The sequence below is a fragment of the Hippopotamus amphibius genome, chromosome 2, assembly GCF_030028045.1.
Source record: "Hippopotamus amphibius kiboko isolate mHipAmp2 chromosome 2, mHipAmp2.hap2, whole genome shotgun sequence".
Classification (NCBI taxonomy): Eukaryota; Metazoa; Chordata; class Mammalia; order Artiodactyla; family Hippopotamidae; genus Hippopotamus; species Hippopotamus amphibius.
The window spans coordinates 220,079,995-220,084,780 of NC_080187.1; the positions used below are offsets into that span (position 1 = coordinate 220,079,995).

General features: G+C 39.1%; 1 pseudogene; it reads right to left on the bottom strand.

The window, feature by feature from the left end:
* Window positions 1-1,190: 1,190 nt before the first annotated feature.
* Window positions 1,191-3,418, bottom strand: LOC130844718 (dnaJ homolog subfamily C member 8-like; annotated as a pseudogene).
* Between the last annotated feature and the right edge of the window lie 1,368 nt (window positions 3,419-4,786).

Consider the following 4,786-nt stretch of genomic DNA (forward strand, 5'->3'; position numbering starts at 1 on the left):
TTGAAGATGTTTACTCTTCTTCTACATATCCCATAACAAATAGTGTAATGTAAAGTTAACAGTAGTTAAATATATAATATAATGTCAATACATATCATATTGCATGATAAGAGATTAAGAGAGTGTTAAAAGAGATATTTGTTTAATATATATGTGTATATATATTTATATACACACAAACATATAACAAAATAGGGATAAATTATAATAATACTCTTCATTTTTACAAGTGGTAACAAGTTCAAAGCTTGATTTATAACTACCTTCTGCTACTACCCATTCTGTACTTCCTTTGCATCAGAAAGTACCTGAGGTATAGTTGGGGTGATTCAAACCTTCATTCATGATGGATCTGGGTCATTACTAGTTCTGCTCTGATTGGGATATTGTAGTTTCCCATTAACCTTTATGGGAATTGTAAAACTAGGAGACACCTAAAGGAGATCCTATATTCCAAACATACTCTTCATTGCCTCCATTATGGAAAAGTTTCCCAATCCCCCTTTGGAATTCACAAAAATTCTTCACTTGACCAAACTGTAGTCAATTTCTTAAAACTTCTCCTAAGCCCATCTGTGTGCTTTCTTGTAAAATCATTAGCATGAACCCTGATAAGTCAGTTTTGCAAGATGTCTCATCCTCCATGTCTGATCACCCTCCACATCTAATCAGGTTCTCATCTTCACCATTCACAAAGTGACATCTGACCCACCTTGCCTGTCTTCAGCAAGAATCCTGTCATGTTGGTTTATCCATTTCCCCCTTTACTCTTTTTTTTTTTTTTTTTTAGGGTATAAAAATTTATTACACATACAGAATATTACCACTGACAAATGCAGACAGGCTAGGACACGACGGTACTGGATGAAGGATGGCTAGGTCTTTGGAAAGTGAAAGGTCTGGCTGGCTTGGAGCCTCATGCCACGTGGACTGGCCCGTCAGACGGGAAAGCACATGCCACACACCACAGGATGTCACGGCACCGAGTGACCGCTCTGTGTGTCCACTGCCTTCCTGCCTGGTCTGGGGCTTTGAAGGATGCCATACCCAGAAGCAAGCAACTGAAGCGAAGGGGCTTCCTAAGGTGGCCCAGGCTTGTCTCTGAAGTCACGGCAACACCACTGTAAGCAATACGTTTAATTGGATGATTTCCACAAACTATACACGACGTTTCTAACCATCGCAATTCAGTGAAGTACAAAACATTAAGTTACAGGCTGTGGGAAGAGAAGGCAGCACCAATGGTGGCACCTTCCAATCCCGGTTGGTCTAGGGGTAGGGGTGGGGAAAGGTTTCTTTTTAAACCGAGCCCCTCATTTCAATGTACAAAAGAATTACTCTGATCGATATTAAATTGTATTGAAAACAAAGTGGACTAAAAAGCAAAAACTACTCTATGTCGGGATGAAAATGGGAGGAAAGAATGAGTCCTTCAAAGCGGGAGGGGAGACAGTTGAGGGAAGGTTCTGTGGCCGTGACCCCAGGTGGTCACTCACGCTGCTCCATTTTTACTTTTGGTGGTCTCAGGAAGGTCCGGTTTTTCTTCTCTTTCTTCCCCTTCGTATTTGCTTGGAAGTTTCGCCAGCTGTCCACACGACCATCTCGACTTTCCTCAAAATTTTTCTGCCACTCCCTTTCTCGTTTGGCTTTTTCTTGGGCTTCAATCTCTTCTTCCCTTTGTCGCTTCCTTTCATGCATCTCTTTGGCTTCTCTCTCTTTCCTTTTAATTTCCAGCTCAGCAAAGAGTTTCATGGTCTGTTTGTATACTGCCTGTTTGAATTGTTCAAACCACCGTCATCTGGGGTCTCAGTTGTATGCAGTAGAACTTATATTCTGACTCTTACATTGGCAGAAACCGATGCCACAACGCAGCTCAGGATCATCCTCCTCCACATTTGTAGGCTTTCCTTCCTTCTTTAATTGCTTTTTTCGCTCTTTCACGGTGTGTTCCACGTATTCTTTTCCTGCCTGAATTACATCCAGGGCCCTCTTCTTTTGTTCCTGACCCAGTAGCAACTTGTAAGCTTTGTCCACAGCTTCAAAAGCCTTTTGTGCTCTGTCAGCATCATCTTGATTTTTGTCAGGATGCACCAATATGGATAACTGCCGAAACCTCTTTTTTATTTCTTCATTTGTCACTTCAGGATCTATCTGAAGAACCTCAAATGGGTTCAAATTGAAGTAGGAGGAACCAGGATGAGTCAATCTTTCAATCTGATTTTTAGATGTTAGAACTGAATCTCTCTTCTCTATTTGTTTCACCTCATTGTAGAAGGTCATAAATGCTTCCTCCGTGCTGCCTCCGCCAAATGACCCCCTTTACTCTTGATGATTCCTCTTATATTATTTCATCGAATGACTCTTACCAGGTCCTCATAAATTCTAATTTTCCAATGTTGTATTTGGAATTGAGCCTAGTTCTATACTGGGGTCTTTTCCCCTATTGCAATAGTCCTGAATAAATTCTGTTTTTACCAATTTAACTATCCCCTATCTATGAATTGTCTGTGACATTTATGGTGTTGCTACTCACATGACATAATGTTTATCACTGGTCCCTTGGACCCCAAACTGAGGATCTTAATAAGCACCTTTGAAGGCTTTGCCTTTACCACTGACTGATTGGTTCATGATCTATTGGATTCCTAAACCATTGCTCCAGTAAATATCCTTTGAAGCTGGTAATAACAGATTTTTGATTCTTAAGATTTTGAATATACTCTAGATTCTGGGTTAGAGTTGCAGACAAACAGAGACAGGTTTAGAGTACCAAATTTCTCTGTTCATAAGTATAATGTTACCATGAACTAAGAACATGGGAGTTTCTCAGTGTACTTAAAACCTTCTTCTTGAACCCTCTGCTTCCCTTTTTGTTGTCATGATTTTACAAAGAATAACTGAAATTTCAATATCCCCTTTGGGAAACTTTGATCTTCCTAAACTGGTTACTCTAATAAAAGTTCTCTCTTCCCATCACAGTTTTTCCCTCTTCCCCCTTTTACAGCTTTGGATCTTTCCTCCAGTTTTATTTAATCCTTTGATATGTCCCACTTCAAGCCCCTACCTTCTTTATTCCTCTGTCCCCGATGTCAGACACTTTCACTTTAGCTCCTAACCTCCCTAAAGTCACTTAAATTTTAGGCCACGTACTCTTCATCAAAGGCTCTGAAGGGACTAAGGGAACTCCAAGAGCAATGAGTCAAGGATAGTAAATGAACAAAGGGCTATTTGAAAGCAGACCTAGATGTTTAATCCACTCAGTGGGTTTTGGACATACCCAGACAGGTGCTAGATATCTCCTCAGTCACTGGGCAAAAATGGAGTTTACAGCCTCCACTAGATTGCATATGAGGACAAAAGAGAATTTTAAAGTCTCCTCCAGAAATATTGATAAATATTTAACCTTAAATTACCCCATTTGCCAGAATCACAATTCAGATAAAACTATAAAGTGGACATAGACCAGGGAATTTTATGACTATTTTTATTGACCCATGGCTTAAATTTTAGGGTAAAAGCTGTAAGACATTGTTTTTATCTGTCTGTATGTTCATGTAGGTATATGTATGTATGTATTACCAATTTATTTCAAATAATCACTTTCATGAGCTCTGTAAGATGGACTTAGAGATATGTGAGTACTTCTATAATCAAGTATTCCTAAGACTATCAGATATATAGAAATAAATCCAATTATTTAAAGTTATATTATTTGAGACAGTCTTTGGTAAATAAAGCTAGTTTTTTCTTAACTTGTTGATAAAATAAAAACAGGCATATCTTTAGAGTTGCCGGCATTAAATATAAGGCAGACATACATTTCTTTCTACCTAGATTTATCTGTCAAACAAGCTTAAGTTATCACTACTAGGTGGTAACAATTATAAAACTATAAATCCAAACTAAAAATGTACAATAAATTGAATTGATTGATGCATGTCAAGCATGGGATTTAAAGCTGAAAAAAACAAAAAGTGGGGATACCATATGCTTAATTTTTTTTTGTACCTTTTTTTTATTTTATTTTATTTTTTTTGTGGGGGTACATCAGGTTCAATCATCTGTTTTTTTACACATATCCCCGTATTCCCTCCCTTCCTTGACGCCCCCCCCTCGAGTCCCCCCCACCCTCCCTGCCCCAGTCCTCTAAGGCATCTTCCATCCTCGAGTTGGACTCCCTTTGTTATACAACAACTTCCCACTGACTATTTTACAGTTGGTAGTATGTATATGTCTGTGCTACTCTCTCGCTTCGTCTCAGCTTCCCCTTCACCCCCCGCCCCCTCCCATAGCTCGAGTTCTCCAGTCCATTCTCTGTATCTGCATCCTTATTCTTGTCACTGAGTTCATCAGCACCATTTTTAGATTCCGTATATGTGAGTTAGCATACAATATTTGTCCTTCTCTTTCTGACTTACTTCACTATCTATGACAGATTGTAGTTCTATCCACCTCATTACATAGAGCTCCATCTCATCCCTTTTTATAGCTGAATAATATTCCATTGTATATATATGCCACATCTTCTGTATCCATTCATTTGTTGATGGGCATTTAGGTTGCTTCCATGTCCTGGGTATTGTAAATAGTGCTGCAATAAACATTATGGTACATGTGTCTTTTGGGATTATGGTTTTCTTTGGGTATATGCCCAGGAGTGGGATTACTGGATCATATGGTAGTTCTATTTGTAGTTTTTTAAGGAACCTCCAAATTGTTTTCCATAGTGCTGTACCAACTTACATTCCCACCAACAGTGCAGGAGAGTTCCCTTTTCTCCACACCC